The sequence below is a fragment of the Anthonomus grandis genome, chromosome 2, assembly GCF_022605725.1.
Source record: "Anthonomus grandis grandis chromosome 2, icAntGran1.3, whole genome shotgun sequence".
In the NCBI taxonomy this organism is placed as follows: domain Eukaryota; kingdom Metazoa; phylum Arthropoda; class Insecta; order Coleoptera; family Curculionidae; genus Anthonomus; species Anthonomus grandis.
The window spans coordinates 26,735,933-26,747,250 of NC_065547.1; positions in this window are offsets into that span (position 1 = coordinate 26,735,933).

An 11,318-nucleotide genomic window follows, 5' to 3' on the forward strand; every position below is an offset into this window, starting at 1 on the left:
AATTATTCTAAAAATAAACTTATTCCATGATTGTAGAACTGGCCCTTAGTGATAATAACACACTAATTGATTCTCCTTTTTCCAGGTTTCTGGCGACAGGTGCCTCTTATAGAAGCCTAGCATTCTCTTTTCGCCTTGGCGTTTCAACTGTGGCAAAGATAGTTAAACAAACATGCGAAGCAATATGGAAAGTTTATGTTGCTACATATTTGCCGGTCCCGACGAAAGAAATTTTTAGTCGTTCCGCCTCTGACTATTGCAATAAATCAAATTTGCCTCATTGCGTCGGCTCAATTGATGGTAAACATATACGAATTAAATGTCCGGCGAATTCAGGAACAATGTTTTACAATTATAAACAATATTTTTCCATCGTTTTACAAGCTGTGGCTGACGCAAACTACAAATTTCTGACCATAGAAGTGGGTGCATATTGAAAACAAAGCGATGGAGGAATCTTTTAGTCGTCACAAACATATGCTTTGTTAAAAAATGAAAAGTTTAATTTACCCAAGACAATAATATTACCTGATTCAGACATAGAATTCCCGTTCTATTTGATTGGAGATGAAGCATATCCGTTGACACATTTCCTAATACGACCATTTCCTCGAAGGCAACTCACAGATGGAAATGAGAATTTCAACCGTAGGCTATGCAGAGCTCGGAGGTGTGTGGAATGTGCATTTGGTATTCTAGCAATAGAGACCACCCCTCCGTAGCAGAAATCATAATTAAATGCGCTTATTTGCTACACAATATTATAAAATACCGAGGAGGAATCCATGATTATGATATAAACAATCACGAACAAATTTGCAGTGACATGATTAGCCAGTCTGCTTGACGTGTAAACAATAGAGCGTCAAAACAACCATATGAATTAAGAGATATTTTGAAATCGTATTTAGTAAACCACTAATATAATTGTTATTATATTTCTCGTAAATTTAAAAAAAAAATTTTATATAAAATAAACTAGTATGTAAACAACATGTTTAACTTACTTGAAACGTTTAGTTCTGCAGCTACCTCCTTCCATAATTTCTCAACTTTGTCCCGATCTCGATAGCCTTTGTTTTGTTGATCCCATAGTGGAAGACGCACTCGGACTGGATTTATTAATTTTTCTGTATCCATACCACACGAAATACGGACAAATATAACTAGACAATAACTAGCAGTGCGAGGACCCAAGCGATTAAAATCAAACTTGCTTGAAAATCAAGCAGCAACAAGCGCGCTGTTTGAACGCTTGCTTTTGATTTTAGAGGTTTGTATTAATCGCACCGCATCGCATAACATCTTTTATTGCTTAATTGCGTCCTGTGTGCACGTACACTTAGATATCTTTAATAAAAACAAATTTCAGGCTTTAATACTAATCGATTTATGTTTTAGGGGCCAAGTCTCTCTTCGAACTACCTTCCATATAACTATATTCAACTCAACTGTAGCAGTGCTGCAGGCTGTCAATTAATGATCCTGTAGTGAAAACCAGTTTACAAGATACAGTAAGTACCCAAATCAGTAATGTTACGATTAATAAAATTTTAATCATCTATAAAATGTTAGACAAGCTTTTTTTTACTTGAACATGGTAAACCATGTTCAAGTAAACCATTTTCAAAATTTCAAAATTTCAAACCTCCACCACTCCAACCACCTTCAAAATTTTATCAACAAAACTAAAATGGTGGCCACAAGAAAGAAAGGTGAGAACCAACCCTATATAGGAAAAACAATTTTCTAAGAATGTATAATAAAAGCTTAGAGATTTAGAGCAAAAATCATTGTCTATATACTAAGAGATCAAGGGCCAGGTGAAAAGCCTTGTCCTTTGGTTTTCTATTTATAGAAATATGCCTGAAAAAAACTAGAAAATAACGATCTTTATAAATTAATATACACTGTAAGCTGTCTACAAGTCAACTTAATATATAGTTAACAAAAAGAAAGTGACTCTTGCGTATGTATCAGAGCACACGACAAAGCAGATAATGTAAAAACAAATGTCATCCAGAGGTTGATTTAAAAAACAACGCATAAGCCTATGATCTGTAAATAAGGGCGTTAAGGGGGGGGGGGGGTTGGGTTGGGTTGGGTTGGGTTACTGGGGGTAATTACCCCCCCTAAGAATAAAAAATAAAAAATAAAATTTTCCTTTATTATTTTTTTTTTTATGGTAAACACAAGCACAAGAGGAAAGTCCTATGTCACTCTTGGAGTGGTGCTTGCGCGAAGATATTTGTGGGCATTTATCTTTAATCGCTGTAGGTTGTATGCGTCGGGAAATATGTGAGGTGGAAGCCCGTTCCACAAAGAAGATGTTCTCCATATGAATAAGTCCCGATACAGCGACGTCCTTGGGGTAGGCAGGTTGACTCGATGTTGATGAGCCGCAACTGCTAGACGCGTCCTTCTTGCCGGAACAGCCCTGGGTGGAATCAGGCCTGCCAGCTCAGAGGAGCACTTACCGTGATAATAACGGTAGAATAAACAGAGATCAGCCACCTTTCTCCTGTGCTCCAGACTATCCAGACTCTTTGTCAGTTCTGGTTTGTCGATAAGACGAATAGCTCTCTTCTGTATAGAATCCAGCAGGTTTAAACTATGCTTGGGTGCAGAGCTCCAGACATGCGAGCAACACTCGAGGGAAGGACGTATTTGAGCCTTATAAATAGTCAGCAGCTGTTCTGGTGTTTATATACCTAGAACCTAGAAAAAATTAGTAAAAACCCATTTTCTCTGCACTTAAACTGAAATATCAATAGAATATGTACCAAAAAAATATATACTAAAAATATATACCAAAAAAACATTAGTTTTAACATTTTTTTTCAAAAAAATCAACCCCGTGGAGCCATCTATATGTCTATCACATAATTTCAGCTCTTCGATTCGATAGCCTGTCCAGGGCGAGACGCAGAAACGCAAGACCGATACTTAGAGGTGTCAGGTATAGAATATGGAATGGATTTGGTTTTCATTTTTTACCTTCCGGTGTGTGCCTCTCGTCAAAGATGCACTTATTCAACATCCAATACCCCCCTAATATTCTTCTATTTATCATTGTTCTATGCTCGCATCTAACGGCTAAGGCTGGGTGGCGTTTAAATTTCGCTAATGCGGGGAATCACCCAAGGCCAATGTGGCCAATCATAATATAATTGTATCAATCGTGCGTTTGCTCTTGTATTTATTTACGAATTTTTTAAATAATTTGTGTTTTTTAGTAATTTCCAATTTGAATATTATCTAATTAGTTTTTGTTATAATTGTTGTGTTTTTGGCGTTACTTTGTTGATTGTTGTATTTATTGTTTTTTAAAAACTAAGAATTAATTGACTTTGTTACATACCTACCCAGTGCAATATCAACTATCACTTAATTTAGCACCATCAGCGGTTCATCCAGGTAAGAAACGAATTTGTTATTATTTTTTTGTTAATTTATATCCGTTTTACACAAGTTACAGAATATATATTAAAGTTACATTTTTGTCTATCCATTATAGTAAAATGTAAAAGGTTGTCACAAAATAATATATTATTTAAGACGTATCCACATATTGATTTATTATTTATTAAAAAAAAATGTTTTTGTTTATTTGTTTCAAATTTTGACTAATAGCAGTATTTCTAAAACGTAAAAAAGTGTGTGCTAAATCATTTCAATATGCATTAAATATAGAGTGAGCATTGCGAATTTTAATTTTTTTGTGTTTTAGTAGATTTAAATAATTGCTTTGTTTTTTAAGCAGTTTTTCCAATAATTAAAAATTTTAAATAAAATTAAAAAGTTAATTCATTGCATATTTTTTCTATGTACGAAAAAATATATAAAAAAAACTTTTTAACATGACTCATGTTTGCTATTATGCATTTATAACCAATTTTTTGGTTACAGCGCAACAAAATGAATAAACCTCCTAGTCAAAAAACATTAGACTTTTTTGTAAAAAAAAGCAAGAGTTTCTGAAACTAATGATGATGCACAGTCCACGCCTATGAATCCTGAACCAAGCTTTGCCAGTTCCAGTCGTAGTGATAATGTGCAGGCGCCCAGTAATCCTCAAAGTCATGCACATGAAAGTGAAACAACTGTGTTGAACGTTAATACCGAACGTGAATCTGAAACTTCAGGAACTGTTGATATAGGAAAATACATTAATAAAACTGACATATCAGAATTTGAGAAACATAACGCCTTAACAAATGCTTTTGTGCCTGGAAAAAATTTTAAGTATCACTTTTCAGTTCACAAAAAATACAACAAGGAAGTAAAATGTTATCTTTCTCACAATCATTTTCTCTCCTACACATGGATAAGTTTTTCCATTAGTTTAAATGGTATTCTATGCAAATACTGCGTTCTATTTGCCAAATTTGGTAGAATCCATAAGGCAACTCTTTTCCAAAAATTTGTCACAGTTCCTTTGCAAAAATATTCGAAGCTTTTTGGAAAAGATGGTCATGGTGATTTGCTAAATCACAAAAATTCAAAATATCAAGCAGAAGCTGTTACTTTGGCAAATAATTTCAATCAAACGTACAATAATCCAGCACAAGAAGTAATAAATATTTTAGATCATAAACGTATTGAGCAGATCAACGAGAATAGACAAAAACTAGGAGCGATATTAGGTACCATTGAACTATTAGGAAGACAAAATATACCTTTCAGAGGACATGCCATACAATCAGATATAACAGATGTGTCAGAGATAAATGAGGGAATTTTAGGGAAATTTTGCGCGAATAAATTCATGTGGTGACGATTTAATACTTAAGAATCACCTTGAGTCAGCATCTGCTAGAAAAAAATATATAAGCAATACACTCAAAACGAACTTATAAAATGCTATGGAGATGAAATTGTAAGTTCCATCGTGGAAAAAATTAACAAATCCAATTTTTATAGTATAATGTTTGATGAAACAACGGATTTATCCAAAATATCTCAGATGTCACTAAGTAAGGTATTTGGATGAAGACCAACGCCCTAGAGAAGATTTCCTTGGTTTTTTGGATTGTCGTGAAAAAAATTATGATAGTTACACTAAGGAACCTCTTCTCACGGGACAAATTGTGGGACAAACGGTTTTATCCTTTATAAAAAAAATTGGACTAATTCTGGATAATTGTGTCGGTATTTGCACAGACACTTGTAGTGTTATGCTGTCTGAGCAAAAGGGGGCAGTATCAGAACTATAAAAGTTTTTAAGAAACTCGTTTAAGTGTCCTTGTTATAGCCACAGTTTAAATTTGTCTATTTCAAAATCAAGTAATGTACAAGATATAAGAAACTGTGTAGGCATTATAAAAAAAGTTATTAACTTTTTTAAAGCGTCTTCAAAAAGACATAAAGTTCTTAAATTTGTTAACAATAAAAAGTTAATAAATCTTTGTGAAACTAGATGGGCTGAACGCCATGAATCAGTTTTAAGATTTCAACTATGTTTTGTGAGAGGAGTTAATTCATTAGATCTTATTTCAGAGTGGAATGATAAAAAAATTTTATCCAAAGCCCGTACTTTGCTTGATTCCCTGTCAACTAGTAGATTTATAATATCATAACATTGTTTATCTTATTTTTTAGGATTAACAATCGGATTAAGTAAACTGTTACAAAGCAAAGTCATTGATAAAAGTCGGGCGGAGGCTTTAGTAAATAATGTAATCGCGGTTTTAGGTGAAAAAAGAGAAAATGCAGAGTTGTGTTTTTCAAGTATCTACAAAGAGGTAGAAATATTGCATGAAAAGTTGCAATTATCTATAAAGTTGCCCAGACTTAATTCAGGCAAACTAATCGTTCGAATATTCCCTTCTCAAATCCCCAAGAATATTTTAAACGGAGTATAATTATACCCTTATTAGACAATATAATAAATGATTTACGATTTCAATTTGGTAAAATGTTATTTAATGTACTTGAATTTAATTATTTAATTCCACGTTTTCATCTAGTTTAGAAAACGAAAATAATGTTCTTGAAGCTTTTAAAATAAATTTAGCAGATTATTTGTGTAAATTTCAAAGCGACAGTAAAGAATTAATATATTTACTCATAAATTTTAAATATTAACTCCGTAGGTTAATATTTTGTGATATTAGATTGGTAAAAACAACTGGTGAAAAGCGCCTTGCATAGAAAGGCGCCTTTCAGCTAAGCTAATAAAAGATGAATAGCCGCTGAAGATAGAAATAAGAGATAGAGAGGCGCAAGCTCCAAAGTCAATCAGATATTGATAAAAAAATATTTATAAGAACCAACAAATAACAACGTTTAAACAGTAATATACGCTCTAAGATACTCAGATGGCAAGTTATTTACCAAATTTATACGAGCATCTTAGAGTGGCTTAGTGGAAATCGGTTTATGATAATTCGCATATGTAAACACCCGTAGACCGCTTTAGCGATCGTAAACCGGTATAATAGCTTAAGGGCCGTTATTATAAAATTATTTTGAAAGATAACTTAAAGTTAACTTGTGGAATAACGTCACATGTCACAGTTAACTTCAAAATGTAGAAGTTAACTTTATCGGGTGGATGGGGTATCAGTTAAAGTTAACTTTATAATATATTATCCTGTACTGGGAATCTAAAATTAAGATTTGACACGATTACTCAATATGCCTGATTCTAAATAAAATTTTCAATCGTGAATGTCTTGCAGATTTCCTAGTTTTTAACAATTTGCCGATGACACGCTTGGATATATCGTATGCACCAGACGATATAGCAGACATATATTCTGTCAATAAGTTTGAATATAACCTAACACTAAAAAAGCTTCTAGTCCTCGATATATAGATGGCGGTAAAAAAACGAAATTATCTCCTCGCCACTACCGGACTGTCAAGCATCTGATATGTCATATAAAATGTCGCAATTTTTCATAATTCTTTAGCTTGTAGAGGCTTTTTTTCTAGAAGCATATCTACGGTCAAGCCAATCCAAAATAAAAACACGAAAATTTCATCTTTTGACATTAGCGCATGGCCCTAATAATGTCTCAAAGATGAGGAAGAAGAAATGGGACGTTTATAAAACTAAAATTTTATTGCTAAGGGTAACTTGATGGTTAAAGTTAATGTAAGAGAAAAACTTATAAACTCGGGAGGAGCGATCCTAAATCAAAGTTAGCAATGATTTTAAGCATTTATCTTTACGTAAATATACAAACAAGTCTATACAAAGAAAAAGGAACTTTTTATTAGATAGGTAACTTTACTTTAATGAAGTACGTTAAAAAAAACGCATAAAAAGTTCATAAACAATAATATTGTTTATAATTTAAAGCATAATCTATTATTAATAAATATATATCATGTAAATATATTTTGACGATGTCGCTGGTAAAAATTTCTTATGTCGGTGGAATCAACAATGCTATCGAGCGGCGTTGCGATGTTGTTGCCTTTTTCTGAAATATACGCATTTTGCATTCATTTTACTTTGAATATTAGCTTCTTTATAGCTTCTATATATGTTATTAAAAAAAATGCTTCATATTTTATTAAAGAGGAACAGTAGTATTGTTTTGTGCCTCTGTCACAAAAAGTGACAAATTTTTATGAGTTAATGTATATTTTTGCAATTTCTACATATGCATTTGGCATCATTGCATCAGAGATCTTGCAATCAAACAAGCTACCCATAGCTCCACGGCAATGCTAATTATATCCTTTCAATGTTTTAAGCACATAATCGTATTGACGGAAAGCCAAGCCAATTTAGAGACGAATATGTAAATCGAACAGATATTGCCAACTAATAATGTACAGATTATATACGACCAGAATTCTGTTATAACTAGTACAGATGCACATAAATAATAAAAAAGTAATAAAAAAGACAATTAATACAATTCTTCTAGGGGACAGTGGCTATGGTATCATACCATGCCTTATATCTCCTTACACTTATCCCTTTCTTTATCCCAGAAATACCAGAGCGTCTATAACAGGATTACATCGGAGTTGTGATTGAACATATATTTGGGCAAGCAACTTTCTTTAGTATGTATGCAGAGTAAAATTGACGAATATTCTAAAAGTTATAACTGTGAGCGCTGTGTTGCACGATGTAGCTAAGTAATTAGGAGATGCGCTTTGCAAAAAAATGGACAAAGAGGAAAAACAGGACTTGCCATGAGAGAATATAGAGAATGAAAATGCAGATGCTATTCTCACATAAGGGCAAATCTGACGAGAAGATTTACCTCGTCGAATACAATATAATATGTACAATCATGTTCAAAACTTTCATGTGATGCTATATTATTTATCTATTGCTTACTTAAATCGTACAAATATATATTTTCTAAAAATATAAGTATACAAGTGCTTGAAAGTGTATTTTATTTCCTTTATATACGGAGTGTCCCGGAAAATGTGAGAAATGTTTCGAATTCAGGTAGGAAAAAAAATTAATATGGAACTTTGCTATAAAAAAAATTTCCTATAGGCCCTCCCTACGAAGATACGGCTCCTTCAAGACACCGCTGGAAGTCGGGTTTTCTTGAATAACTGAAGTATTTTACGTGATCAACAATACCTCTTAAAAAGGAGTCCTTAAAACACATTTACCTTTAATAGGGGCGGACTAGGTTGCATTAATAGTATGATAATAAGTATGATAGCTTTCTGTTTTAGATAGAGAAAGGTTTTGAATTCTCCCTTTGTTTTTGTAAGCGATTTAATTTATATGTTTTTTGTGTTTATAAACCACCCACAAGAGATATTGGTATGTTCCTGGACAAACTTGATTCTCTATTATCCCAATTGTCTCTACACTCCATAGTTATATTGGCTGGTGACTTTAATATTAACTTCACTGTAAGCTTGCTATCATATCATACATCCCTTTTAAGTATATTGGAATCTTATGACTTAAAGATGCATGTTGTTTTTTCACCCACACGTATAACATCCTCATCTGCAACTACTATTGATTATTTTTGTACAAATTTAAATGATGTGTCATGTAGATTACTCTCATCTGGTATTTCTGACCATGAAGCCATTCTCGCTAGGATTTCATGCAACACTGTATTTCCTTCATCTCATTATATAGGAAGAATTTTTAGCAGAGCAAATTTTAATGCTTTTTCTTCTACTACAGCTTTGGTTAATTGGAATGCAGTTGAATTGGCTCCTGACCCGTTTACTTTGTTATTTCATGTGCTATGTGACAAGATCAATCAGTGTTTTCCTAAAAAGAGGCTTAAAATGAAAAATAGAAAACCATGGGTCACAGCAGGCCTCAGAACTTCAGCTAAAAACCTCCGTTTTTTGGCTAAGTTGTGCAACTAATGCAAACATTATTCTTTATCATCAGAAATATCGTAGTCTATACAGAAAGACGATAAAAGCAGCAAAGGTTAAATATTATAGTGATCGCTTGAATGTGTCCTCAAATAGGCAGAGAGAATGTTGGTAAGAAGAACCAGAAGTAAGACCAAATAGTTTAAATGATTATTACTGTAATATTCCTCATTTATTGGTCAAGGATGTGAATACTAATATTGATCCTTTGCATTATACTCAACAAGTGTCAGTTCAAAATTCTTTTTTCTTTTATCCTGTTAGCCTTACTAACGTTGAAGATGCAATTAAAAGCTTAAAAAACCAAAAATCAGCTGGAGCTGATGGAATATCATCAAAATTACTACTCCTTTTTCCTGACTCAGCATTGAGTGCCTTAGCTTCTGCCATAAACAATTCCTTTGATAGTGGCATCTTTCCAGCATGTTTGAAAGAGGCAGTGGTTATCCCTCTTTATAAGGATGGAGATTTGAGTAAGCCTTGTAATTTCCCTCCAATTTATATATTATCTACCCTCTCCAAGATAGTTTAAAAACTTGCAAAAATCAGAATTTTGTCTTTTTTGCAACATAATTGCATTTTATCTGCAAATCAGTTTAAAATTCAAACGGGAAAAGGGACTTTTTGGAGAGTGTCCATGTGTCCTTAAATTCTGGAGAGTCCGCGGCGGTAGTGTTTTGCGATTTATCGAACAAGGGATTATTAAACATAATTTTTGTGATTCAAAAAAAGGCAGTTAGATACATATGTTCCGCTGGGTTAAGATATTCTTGTAAACCTCTCTTTGTATCTCAAAAAATCCAAAATTTTTTCTCTTTTTATCTTAGAAACAGCTACTCTTATTCATAAATGTCCTAAACCTCCCTCTAACACTGGTCATATGACTCGCCAGGTTAACAATTTTCCCTTACCAATCCCTATGTCCTCCCTCACCAAGAACTTACTTACATACGTTAGCAAAAAATTTATAACCATGTTCCTCTATATATCAGACAAATCTTAGAAGTTAAGAAATTCAAAAAGAAATTAAAATCACTTTTATTATCCAGGGCATATTATAGCCTTGATGATTTTTTTAATAATACCTTTTGACCTGTGCTCTGACATCATTTTAGTGTTTTAGTTTTGTTTCCTAATAATTAATTTAATTTACTTCCTCTAAATTCTGTTCTATTGACAGCTTTACTTATTTTTTAATCGAATTTATCTAAAATATGTTTATTTTTTTATTTTTTTCAATCTGTTTTGTTATAATTAAATTTGGTAATGTGCGTAAATTTTATAGTAAAATGTTTTAGATGTTATATTTATTTGAAATTTGAAATTTAAAGTGAATTTGGAATTTTTTAGTTTTTAGGATGCTTGTACACAAGATTTTGTTTTGTCTTACGTAATATAGCACATTTTTCTTTCTTCTTTCTTTCATTATAATGCTTAAATTTTTAGCACCCTCTATGATAAAGACTCTGGCATAATAAATATGGTTAGCTTGAACCTTAAACCAAAGAAAAGGCACCCTTGTTTGGTATCGATAAAATGAACCGCTTTGGAGAAAAAAAATCAATCACTGTTTTATTTTAATTAAAAAGAACCATGATATGTTCTTTTTTTTCCGCGATGCGACAGTTATTCAAAGAACAGAGAAGTTTCATTTTAAGTTGTTTAATCTGAAAAACTACAGTGTGGTTCTTAGAAAGGCACCTTAATGAAATTGTTTAAAAAGATGTAAACTTATGTTTTTCTAGCAATAAAAAACCAACCTAAAAAAGAATGTAATAAATAAAGAAGCTAACAATTAGTTAAAGACTTTATAAGTAGGTTCAACTTGGGCTCCACGTCTGATACACTCGGGTATAACGAATTGTGGACTGGTGTACTCGCTACAACAACACTGGATTATCCATTATCACATCACAATGAATCCTGATTCGCTGTAAAAGTTCCTCTCGAGTATCGACCAGAGTCGAATACACCAAGGTTTT